Here is a 13114-nt window from a genome sequence, read left to right as displayed (position 1 = left end):
CCTCCTCACTATTCTGCTCCCCTAGCACCATTTGTTTACTCGACAAATGCATTTCAGGTTTCTTTCGTGCGTTTTGTGCAACTATCTAGGACCAAAGGCACTAGAAATTAACCTTTCTTTGCTCCCGATTCTCTCTCGTGTATTTTCACACTATTCTGCTGCTCTAATAGCATTTTTTACCAGGCATGTATGATATTTGGCATACTTTTAATGTGACCAGAAAGCAACCAGTTAGCGATGTAGCAATCAGAACAAATTACCTGCGCGGTAACGTTTCTCTTTCTACACCTCCTCACTATTCTGCTCCCCTAGCACCATTTGTTTACTCGACAAATGCATTTCAGGTTGCTTCCGTGCGTTTTGTGCAACTATCTAGGACCAAAGGCACTAGAAATATAACCTTTCTGTGCTCCCGATTCTCTCTCGTGTATTTTCACACTATTCTGCTGCTCTAATAGCATTTTTTACCAGGCATGTATGATATTTGGCATACTTTTAATGTGACCAGAAAGCAACCAGTTAGCGATGTAGCAATCAGAACAAATTACCTGCGCGGTAACGTTTCTCTTTCTACACCTCCTCACTATTCTGCTCCCCTAGCACCATTTGTTTACTCGACAAATGCATTTCAGGTTGCTTCCGTGCGTTTTGTGCAACTATCTAGGACCAAAGGCACTAGAAATATAACCTTTCTGTGCTCCCGATTCTCTCTCGTGTATTTTCACACTATTCTGCTGCTCTAATAGCATTTTTTACCAGGCATGTATGATATTTGGCATACTTTTAATGTGACCAGAAAGCAACCAGTTAGCGATGTAGCAATCAGAACAAATTACTTGCGCGGTAACGTTTCTCTTTCTACACCTCCTCACTATTCTGCTCCCCTAGAAACATTTGTTTACTCGACAAAGGCATTTCAGGTTGCTTTCGTGCGTTTTGTGCAACTATCTAGGGCCAAAGGCACTAGAAATTAACCTTTCTGTGCCCTTGATTCTCTCTCGTTCATTTCCACACTCTTCTGCTACCCTAATAACATTTTTCGCAGACATGTATGAGGACTGGAACACTTTTAATGCTACTAAAAAGCGACCAGTAAACGATGGAGCAATGAGAACAATCCCTGCGCTGTAACGTTGCTTCTTCTACACCTCCTCACTATTCTGCTCTCCTAGAACCATTTGTTTACTCGACAAATGTATTTCAGGTTCTTTCGTGCATTTTGTGCAACTATCTAGGGCCAAAGGCACTAGAAATTAACCTTTCTGTGCTCCTGATTCTCTCTCGTGCATTTCCACACTGTTCTGCTGCTCTAATAACATTTTTTACCAGGCATGTATACGGTTTGGAACACTTTTAATGTAACCAGAAAGCAACCGGTAAGCGATGAAGCAATTAGAACAAATACCCTGCGCTGTAACGTTTCTCCTTCTACACCTCCTCACTATTCTGCTCCCCTAGCACCATTTGTTTACTCGACAAATGCATTTCAGGTTTCTTTCGTGCGTTTTGTGCAACTATCTAGGACCAAAGGCACTAGAAATTAACCTTTCTTTGCTCCCGATTCTCTCTCGTGTATTTTCACACTATTCTGCTGCTCTAATAGCATTTTTTACCAGGCATGTATGATATTTGGCATACTTTTAATGTGACCAGAAAGCAACCAGTTAGCGATGTAGCAATCAGAACAAATTACCTGCGCGGTAACGTTTCTCTTTCTACACCTCCTCACTATTCTGCTCCCCTAGCACCATTTGTTTACTCGACAAATGCATTTCAGGTTGCTTTCGTGCGTTTTGTGCAACTATCTAGGGCCAAAGGCACTAGAAATTAACCTTTCTGTGCCCTTGATTCTCTCTCGTTCATTTCCACACTCTTCTGCTACCCTAATAACATTTTTCGCAGGCATGTATGCGGATTGGAACACTTTTAATGTTACTAAAAAGCGACCAGTAAACTATGGAGCAATGAGAACAATCCCTGCGCTGTAACTTGCTTCTTCTACACCTCCTCACTATTCTGCTCTCCTAGAACCATTTGTTTACTCGACAAATGCATTTCGGGTTTCTTCCGTGCGTTTTGTGCAACTATCTAGGACCAAAGGCACTAGAAATTAACCTTTCTGTGCTCCCGATTCTCTCTCGTGTATTTTCACACTATTCTGCTGCTCTAATAGCATTTTTTATCAGGCATGTATAAGATTTGGCATACTTTTAATGTGACCAGAAAGCAACCAGTTAGCGTTGTAGCAATCAGAACAAATTACCTGCGCGGTAACGTTTCTCTTTCTACACCTCCTCACTATTCTGCTACCCTAGTACCATTTGTTTATTCGACAAATGCATTTCAGATTGCTTTCGTGCGTTTTGTGCAACTATCTTAAGGCCAACTACACTAGAAACAAACCTTTCTGTGTTCTTGATTCTCCCTCATGCACTTCTTCACTGTTCTGCTGCTCTAATAGCGTTTTTACCAGGAATATATGCGCTTTGGAACACTTTTAATGTTACCGAAAAGCAACCAGTAAGCGATGGAGCAATGAGAATAAATTCCCTTTAGTGTGGGGCACTTTCAAAGCCACCACGAAGCAACCAGTACGCGATAGAGTAATGAGAACAAATCTCCTGCACTTTAAAGGTGTCACTCCCACACCTCTTCACTATTCTGCTCCCCTAGCTCTATTTGTTTCGTAGACAATTGCATTTAAAGCTTTCGTGCGTTTTATGCAACTAAGTCCAAGTACGCCACTAGACACCAATTTTTCTGTGCTCCTGATTCTCACCAATGCACCTCCTCACTGTTCCGCTCATTTAGTAGCATTTTCTTGTTAGGATAAAACGTTGCAGGTCATTCTGGGACAATTTTAAGGTCAGCAGAAGGTAACCCTAACCAATACACCACGGAGATTTGGAAACTGGAAATGTTGTGTGTTCCAGAATTCCCCCGTACTTGCTCAGTACAAAAGTGCATTGTAAATTGCTTTCAGAGCTGGGCAGTATTCGATTTTGTAAATACTTTTTAGTATTCAAATCCTTTAAAGTATTCAATTACTTTGTAATTAAATACTTTTATGGAAGCAGTATTTGTATTTGTAACTCAAATACTTTCACAAATATTTAGTATTCGAATACTTCGCATAGTATTTGAATACTTACCTAACCTTACCTTAACACTTTTTCTTATTAATTTTGGTGCGTAGAATCCAAAACAATTCGTACTTTTTCGATTAGACTTCTCAACTTTTCTGTGCTCCTGATTCTCTCGCATTGTTCTTTTCTTTCAATAGCATTTCTTTTAGTTAGGACATATATTATGTTGTTTGGGTAATTTTTATAATTACCAGAAAGAAACCAGTAAGGCATAAAAGCAATGGGAGCAAGTGTTCTGTTCCCCTGATCCTCGCTCCAGTATCCCCGATCATACCCTGATACCGATTTTAATCGATAATGGTGTTAAGGTACCTTTGGAACGTTTTATGCATTTATCTAAGACCAGCAGTAGCGAGACAAATTTTTATGTTCGCCTAATTCTTCCTAAAGACTTGTAATAAAAAAATGTGATAGACATTGTTTGCGATTCCTATAACCAGAAAGCAATTACGCCATGAACTACTACAAAGCACTTTTCTGCTTTCGCTCACTTTCTACCGATCCCGAATTCTCTTTTGTACACCCTTCCACTATTCTGCTTTCCTAATTCAATCTGATTGGTCAAACAATGCGCTTTATACAATTATCTAATACCCGTATGAGTAGAGAGAGAGACATTTTTTTGTGCTCCCGATACACTTTTTCTCTTTAATAACGGTCTTATAGTAACAACAGCAAATTTTTATGAGTTCCTGATCTCTCACGCATCTCACTGATCTGTTATTTTACTAGCGATTGTTATTAGCGTGCGAGGTTATTTGGGATACTTTTAAAATTACCAAGAAGCTATCAATAAGCCATGGAGCACTTTAGTATCCTCCTTTATACACCACCTTACTATTCTGTTCCCTTAATGTCATTTACTTAAGAGAGAAATACGTTTCCGGTTATCTTGTAGCATTTATACAATTATCTAAGGTTAGCTATAGTAAAAACAAATTGTCCTGTACTCCTGATCCTCGCTCACTGATCATCTCACTATTCTTTTCCTTTAATAACGGTTTTTAGTAGGCAAGTATGTTGTTTGGGACATTTTAAAGCTACCAGTTACAAGCTACCGTTCTGCTCCCCTAATACTATAAATGCATTGCAAATTGCTTTGTAACACCACCCCAAATTTCCTGTGCTCCTGATACAGCTCACCCACCTCCTTACTCTTACTGTAGAGATCCTCTAACATTTTTAGTAGGTAACTATGTTGTTTAAGCTATTCTTAAATTTTCAAGAACGCAACCAGTGACCGTGGTGTATTAGACACAAATTTTCTATTCTCCAGAATTCACCTCTCGACTGTTCTGCTCCCAAAATGCTAGCTTTATTTTGGTAGGCACACGAGTTGTGGGTCATTTGCGCCATTTTCTGTATGTACATCCATGCTACCCGTGTAGGGTCGGCCAAGAATAACCCTACTGCAGAGACACTGCATGTCGTAAGAGGCGACTAATCAACAGTGGGTTGGCTAAGGACAGATCTTTGGAAAGGGGGGCAGTTTAGGGTGGTTAGTCTCAATGTGTAAGCTGACAGGTTATTGGAGGGGGGATGAATTATGCACTATACGATTTTTTATTTTGATTGGGACTTACCTATTTGAAGAACTTTCGCCATAAAGAAGAAGGGTCTCCACCCTGGGCTAGAGGGTATAGAATACCCCAGCGCATAAGGAATCGATTCCTTTTCCTAGAAAACTACAATCACAGTTTCTTTTTGCATAGGGTAATGATCCTTTCTTTGCTGGAAAGTATTTCATACCCCCCCCCCTCAAACCCCCCGGTGTTACACTCGTAAGCCTTTGTCTTACACGTTTGGATGGAGAGCCTACCATCGGGGGGCTTTGGGGCATTTCCTGTACCTTGCATCCTGAATTTTTGAACCCTGATTCTTTCTGGTCTGAAGTCTGATTCATTAATTTTCAATCCCAAATCCTTGGTCCAAGGATTTCTAGTCATGAACCTTAAGCCCTTAAGACTTAAATCCTGAACCTAGATCTTAGATTTGGTATCCCGATCCTTGGATCCTTAATCCTAATTCCTGAATTCCTTTGGGATTTCAATCTCAGTTCATGAGTTCTAAGTCGTCACTCCTGAGTTTCAAATCCTAAGCCATGAAGCCTTAATTTATAACTTTGGGCATTTCTGAATTTTTTTAAACCTTCCTGGGACTTCAATATTGTTTCTTGGATCCTGGGTTCTAAGTCATGACTAACACTGAATTATGAATCCTGAGTCCTAAGCCTCGAGTCCTGTATGGTGTACTGTGCCCTCCTGATTCCTGTTGGGATTTTAGTGGCGAGTGTTAATTGAACCGTTGACGTTTGGGTGCTGAATCTTTAGGAAATTGATCCCTTAATACTGAGCCTTGAACCTTAAATTTTGAACTGTGGTGCTTGCGCCCTAAACTGTGAATCTTGGGCGTTTTAAACCCTGTATCATGTGTCATGAACCCTAAATGCTTAATCGCAAACCTTCTTGGGGTTTGAAGTCTGAATCCTTAGTCTTGCAATGAATGCTGAATTTTGAATAATAAGACTTGAGGTCTGAATGTTGGGTCCTGAATTTCAGTTCGTTAAGCCCTGTGAGCTAAACCTTAAATTTTCATAATGGTGATTTTTGAGTATTGAACCCTGAATCGTGAATTTTTTATCCCGAACCTTGAGTAAGGAGACCTAAATCCTGCGGTTTATTAACCTTGATTCGTATCTCATGTTTCTATTGACTATTGACTTTTGGACTGAAATCCTGAATTTTCTTGAGCATGAAAACAGTACGAGTCCTAAATCCTCTATGTTCTGAAGACTTGAATCCCGGTTTTGAATTCAGAACCATGAATTCCGAACTAGTAATCCTGGATCATGAACTCACTGGCTCTGTTCAAAGATCCGTGACTAATCTGAGTTTACTTGAACCTTGGATCTTGAACTCTCAAATATAAATGGTAGATTCTGAAATGAGAATGAACCCGCATTACAAATTCTGGATTTGGAACCTTGATTCTTTGAGTTTTGAACTAATTTTCAATCCTAAATCCTTTTGATCGTTGAGTCGAGAATTTCTAAATCTTGCACCTGGAATTCTAAAAGCTTATCATGAATCCTAAACCCTTTATGCTCAATTTTGGATCTAGTCTTAATCCTTAATCTTGTTAAACCTTCAGCGTTGAATCCTGAATTCTGAGTAATAAACTTAGAGTTCGCAGTTTCGGGTCCTGAATCCTAGTTCTTAATTCCAGTATCATAAACCTCAAAACTTAAGGTTTTGAGTTGAGTTTTGAGTCATGGGTTTGGATTGAATCCCCTTCCAAAATAAGGGATTGAGGGAAGCGAAACTGGTTTTATCCTTCATGGTACTCTTATGAAAGGTCTCGACGAAAGGAATTAATTTCTACCGACCATAGTGCTCCTGCTCGGCCCCTTATCGTGATCGGATAAAATTCCTTATATCTCAAGAACAGATTGCCGGGGGAGGGTACCCACAAGGGGCGATTGGGATGTCTGGAAGAAACATATCCATTGGTGATGTCAAAACTTTAAGAGCGAATATTTCCACAACGATTTGTCGGAGGGAAGTACTCGCAAAGGCAAAATGGATCGTCTGGACGTCGAAAGAGGGTACTCATAAAGGGCAAGTGGTTTGATTCTAAGTTTTTATTAAATGTTCCGCTACGTTCAAATAAAGTTCGTCAATTACAGATTGGATTGAAATTCGTTTGTGAATGTAGCGGATTTAAGTTAATTTACCTGCGCGGAGATTAGGTACCTTAGGCAAATAGGGAATAAACGCGCCCGAAATGGCCGTCTATTGTACCTTTCGCAAAATACACTTCGATTGGTCGCTCCTAGTTTCGTGAAAATAAAGCCTTATACCTTACACGCCGCAGGGGTTGCTTATTGTGTACGCGAGCGGAGCAGCTGCCCTATTCAGATATATACCTATGTACCAACCCCTACTAAACCGAGAAAAACTAGGCTGTTTAGTAAATTACAAACCACCAATGGCACGTAATATCGAATAACATTATAATTTTGTGTTGTGTCTATACTCTTTCTCTCGCCGACCTTTGTCCGTGCGGTTTCATCTCTTCGGCGCGATTATTGTTCGCGTTTTAAAAGGGGGACGATTATCTCGGTATTCAATTTCAGTTCCTTTTCCCGTAGGTAAAACGGTAGCGAGTCGATGACCATATTAAGATTGAAATCGGCGCCGTTACGACGATCATTTGCGTCTAAACGCGAATTTCCAAAAACGCGTATAAATCGCTTTATCGCGCACGGATCTGTGAGGAATGCCGTTTTTTTGTAGGTATATAGTAATTTGGTTGTACGGACCTGTTCAGAGCGCCAACTTAGTTCTTAATTAATTATGGACAGTCGCCAATTTGCTGCTTTGATACGCTCCGCTGTTATTCTTTACGCAGGTTGCAAAAAAAATTGTACCAACCTCTCAGTCACAGAAAACTCCATTCTCCTGGAAATTCCTCAAAAGGCTCTTTAAGTTCTTTACGAAATTTACCAGGAGGATTTTCAATGGCCTCCTTAGAACAATATTAAAGGGTTACCAAAGAGATGCTGGGCGAAATTCTTGAAAAAAACTCTTCGGAAGGGAGAACACTTTATGGTGACATAGGGACGATTTTCAAGAAGTATAATCCCGATTTTTAAATCATGGCCTGAGGGATAGTTCAAGGTGGATTATTCTACAAGACATTCTTTTACAAGTTTTCAAAGGTCTCCAGAACTCTTCAGAACCCCTTGGAGATTGATTTTTTCGATATTCCTGACAAGATCCTTGGAAATTCCTCTATCCCACAAGAGAATCCTCTCTCATGGCCTTTGTAACACCTCTGCAAGAGAAAATGCTTGATGTTTTCTGAAACTTATTTTGATTATTTCTAGAAATTTGGAGTAATTTCGAAGAAAAGAAGCCTTGAAAAGAGATTGCTAGAGAAAGACAGAAGTCAAGGAAAGACGTGTAAAGAATAACGTAGAGGTGAAGGAAGAAGGTGGGACGGAGTAAAGCGCGTGAAGGGTTTGAGGATTTTAGCATGACAGAAGCAGACGTGGAAAAAGAAGTTAAGATGAAAGAGGCGTTATAAATGGAAGAATAAAGAAGAAATCCGAACAATCGAAAGATAAAAAATAAATTGAGTACATCAAAAGACGAGCAAAGTAAAGAAAGGAGACGTGAAGAAAAGGAGTAAAAGAAGGGGTCGTGAACGGAAAATTACGAAAAGGAGCATGAAGGTAGGAGGTGGCGCAAATAAGCAATGAGGGATGCCGAATGCGTGAATATTTGAATAAAACAGGGATGATAGAATGAGATTTAAGACAAAAAGCGACGGAAAAGCAGGTGCGAAGGATGAAGACCCAAAATAGACGTAAAGAACGTCGGTGCAGATGGTTAAGAGTGAGTGAAGCGAAGTATGAAGGAAGCATGAAGGAAAAGGATGTAGAAAAAGAAGTCATAATAGGAAACGTAAAGAGCCTTGGAGAGAGAAGAAATAAACCTAATAACAGCGACGCAGAGGGCGCGGATTCAGAAGGAGTGAGGCGTGACGGAAAAAAGTGTGAATAAAGGTGGTGTAAAGAAAAGGGCCTAAAGAAAGTCGTGACAAAAGGAGGCGCGAATGAAGTACGATACGAAAAAAATACAAAATGAGCATTCAAGAGAGACGACAAGAATAAATGCACGAGTTCGGGTCAAAGAGTGATGTGCGAAAAAGAAGGCCCAAAAAAATGTAAAGAACGTATGCGCAAAGCCTTTATGAATCTCCCACGAGCCTTAAGTCTTAACTTTACACACATTTGAGTGTTTGGGAGCCTTCTAATTTATCCTTTAGTATACATAGGGTAACCTTAGAAAATAACAACTTTATATCAAAAGACTGTACAGAGAAGCCGTTGACTGGCGTGGAATGCTCCAAGAAAGGTTTTCCAAGCCCTTCTACTACTTTACACAGTCAGTAAGTGCTCCACGGAATTACCTTACTCCTTCATAAAAGCACCTAAGCCATTAATTGAGGTAGCAGCTTTTAAGAGACTGCAAAAGATCCCTTAATGGACATTATACCAGAACTTTCAAGAGCCTTGGCGTTTAGCACTGTTTAAAGACACATATTTAGCCTTGAAAAAGTTCCATGAACCTTTAGAAGCCTTTAGGAGTTCACAACAGCTTTTAAGGACCTAGTGTTCTACGGTTCAAAGCCAATTTAAAGTTTTGTATGGCAGTTTACCGTGTTTTTAGATCCTTTAATGGCCTTTAAGGATATTTAAAGGTATTTAAAGGCCTTCAATCGTTTTTAAGTTTTTGTAAGTTTAAGAAAAATCAATTAATTTTGTCAAAGTTATAACTTTGAAAAGGATTTGAACCTGCTTTCCAAAGGGATCTTAGGCTCATTCTAGAGAAGTTTTTACATTTAGCCTTTAAGAACCTTTAGAATTCCCAGTTTTTGGGGGTGTTTCAAATCATACTCTTGAAGAAACTTTAAAACCCCTAAAGGGCCCTTATGGGTTCTTTAGGGTCTCTAAAGGTTTTTAGTGTTAAGATTGTTTAAAACATAAGCTCTTTCTGGAAACTTAAAAAGCCTTTGGTAGCTTAAAAGGGCTTTTAAGAGCTGTAGTTTTTGAAGAGACGTTAAGACCCTTAAAGTGTTTTTGGGAGTCTTTAGGGGCCTCTAAAGGTGTTTAAAGATTCTTTAAGAATTGAGTTTTATTGGATTTCTTGAAACTTTATGAGCTTATGATCAGCTTAACGATCCTTTAGGTGTTTTAAAAGGATGTTTGAAATTAGACCCTTCAAGAAGCTTTAAGACTATTAATGTGCCTTTATGAGCCCTTAAGAGTCCCTTAAGGTTTGTAGTGGTTAAGATTATTATTTAAGAATGGAGTCTTTAGGGGTGTTCTTGAATCTTTTAAGAGTTTTTGATGGTCTCTAAGAGGTCTTAGTTTAAAAGGGCGTTTGAAAGCAGATCCTTGAAGAAGCTTTAAAGATCATTAAGGTGCTTTTATGAGCCCTTCACGTCTGTCAAGGTTTTTAAGCGGTTTTGATGGTCTCCAAGTACTTTAAAGGGTCTTAGTTTGAAAGGGTGTTTGAGAGCAGACCGTTTAAGAGGCTTTAAGACTCTTAAGATACACTTATGGGCCCTTAACAGCCTCTAAAGCTTTGTAGTTGTAAGTTAAGAATCGGGTCTTGGGCCTTTAGAAGCTCTTGATGCCTTTAAAAAGCTTTTTTTGTTAGTTTGAAAGAGTGTTTGAAGGCGGACCCTCGAAGAAGGGTTTAAGACTATTAAGAAGCTTTTACGGTCTCTGAAAGGGTCTCTCGCAGGGTTGTCGTGGTTAAGATGCTTTTAGAATTGAGTCTTAGGAATGTTCTTGAACCTTTAAGAGCGTTTGATGGTCTCCAAGAGCTTGTAGAGGTTTTAGTTTAAATTAATGTTTGAAAGCATCCCCTTAAAAAGGCTTTAAGACCATTAAGATGCCTTTATGGACCCTTAAAGATTTCTGAAATTTCTAATAGGTCAGATGAATTGAGTTTTTATGGGTTTGTTTGAATATGTAAGAGCTTTTGATGGTCATAAAGCGTTTTTAATGATTTTGGTTTGAAAGTAGACCCTTGAAAATTCCTCTTTAAGAATTGAGCTTTTATCGGATTTCTTGAAACTTTATGAGCTTTTGATCAGCTTAACGACATTTTAGGAGTTTAACAGGGTGTTTGAAATCAGACCCCTCAAGAGGCTTTAAGACTATTAAGGTGCCTTTAAGGGCCTTTAAGAGTCCTTTAATGTTTGTAGTGGTTAAGATTATTATTTAAGAATTGAGTCTTTATGGGTGTTCTTGAATCTTTTAGAGATTTTGATGGTCTCTGAGGGGTCTTAGTTTAAGAGGGTGTTTGAAAGCAGATCTTTGAAGAGGCTTTAAAACCATTAAGGTGTTTTTATGAGCCCTTAATGTCTGTAAAGATTTTTAAGTGGTTTTGATGGTCTCCAAGTACTTAGTCTGAAATGGTGTTTGAGAGCAGACTGTTTAAGAGGCTTAAGACCCTTACGATACACTTATGGGCCCTTAACAGCCTTTGGAGTTGTAGGTTAAGATTCTTTGTGAATTGGGTCTTGAGTCTTTAGGAGCTCTTGATGTCCTTAAAAAGCTGTTTTTGTTAGTTTGAAAGAGTGTTTGAAAGCAGACCTTTGAAGAAGCTTTTACGGTCTCTGAAAGAGATGCCTTTATGGGCCCTTAAAGGTCTCTGAATGTTTTTAATAGGTCACATGAATTGAGTTTTTTGGAGTTCTATGAATATGTAAGAGCTTTTGATGGTCATAAAGCGTTTTTAATGATTTTGGTTTGAAAAAGTGTTTGAAAGTGGACCCTTGAAAATTCCTCTTTAAGAATTGAGCTTTTATCGAATTTCTTGAAACTTTATGAGCTTTTGATCAGCTTAACGACATTTTAGGTGTTTAAAAGGGTGTTTGAAATCAGACCCTTTAAGAGGCTGTAAGACTATTAAGGTTAAGATTATTACTTAAGAATTGAGTCTTTAGGGGTGTTTCTTGAATCTTTTAGAGTTTTTGAAGGTGTCTAAGAGGTCTTAGCGTTTGAAAGCAGATCTTTGAAGAGGCTTTAAGATCATTAAGGTAGTTTAAGAACCCTAAAGATTTTTAAGAGGTTTTGATGGTCTCCCAAGTACTTTAAAGTATCTCAGTATGAAAGGGCGTTTGAGAGCAGATCGTTTAAGAGACTTTAAGGCCCTTAAGGTACACTTCTGGGCCCTTAACAGCCTCTAAAGGTTTGTAGCTGTAGGTTAAGATTCTTTAAGAATTGGGCGTTGAGCCTTTAGGAGTTCTTGGTGTCTTTAAAAAGCTTTTGTTGTTAGTTTGAAAGAGTGTTTGAAAGCAGACCTTCCAAGAGGCTTTAAGACTATTAAAGTGCCTTTACGGGCCCTTAAGAGTCCCTTAAGGTTTGTAGTGGTTACTATTATTATTTAAGAATTGAGTCCTTTGGGGTGTTCTTGAATCTTTTAGAGTCTCTAAGAGGGTTTAGTTTAAGAGGGTGTTTGAAAGCAGATCCTTGAAGAGGCTTTAAGATAATTAAGGTGCTTTTACGACCCCTTAATGTCTGTAATGATTTTTAAAAGGTTTTGATGGTCCCCAAGTGCTTAGTTTGAAAGGACGTTTGAGAGCAGACCGTTTAAGAGGTTTTAAAACCCTTAAGGTACACTTATGGGCCCTTAACAATCTCTAAAGGTTTGCAGTTGTAGGTTAAGATTCTTTAAGAATTGGGTCTTGAGCCGTTAAGAGTTCTTGATGTTCTTAAAAAGCTTTTGCTGTTAGTTTGAAAGAGTGTTTGAAAGCAGACCCTTGACGAAGAGTTTAGGACTATTAAGGAGCCTTTATGGACCCCTAAGAGTCCCTTAACGTTTGTAGTGGTTAAGATTGTTATTTAAGAATTGAGTTTTTAGGGGTGTTCTTGAATCTTTTAGAGTCTCTAAGAGGTCTTGGTTTAAGAGGGTGTTTGAAAGCAGATCCTTGAAGAGGATGTAAGATCATTAAGGTGCTTTTATGAGCCCTTAATGTCTGTAAAGATTTTTAAGAAGTTTTGATGGTCGCAAAGTACCTAGTTTGAAAGGATGTTTGAGAGCAGACCGTCTAAGAGGCTTAAGGCCTTTAAGGTACACTTATATGGGCCCTTAACGGCTTCTAAAGGTTTATAGTTGTAGGTAAAGATTCTTTAAAAATTTGGTCGAGCCTTTAGGAGCTCTTGATGTCCTTAGAAAGCTTTTGTTGTTAGTTTAAAAGAGTGTTTGAAAGCAAACCTTTGAAGAAGGGTTTTAGACTATTAGGAAGCTTTTACGGTCTCTGAAAGAGTCTCACACAGGTTTTCATGGTTAAGATGCTTTTAGAATTGAGCCTTTAGAGACGTTCTTGACCCTTTAAGAGCTTTTGATGGCCTCAAAGGGCTTGTAGGGGTTTTAGTTTAAATTAAT

This window comes from Photinus pyralis, unplaced genomic scaffold, assembly GCF_008802855.1.
Source record: "Photinus pyralis isolate 1611_PpyrPB1 unplaced genomic scaffold, Ppyr1.3 Ppyr1.4_LG10, whole genome shotgun sequence".
Classification (NCBI taxonomy): domain Eukaryota; kingdom Metazoa; phylum Arthropoda; class Insecta; order Coleoptera; family Lampyridae; genus Photinus; species Photinus pyralis.
The sequence above is the reverse complement of the archived record's forward strand: the minus strand, read 5'-3'. Positions refer to the sequence as shown.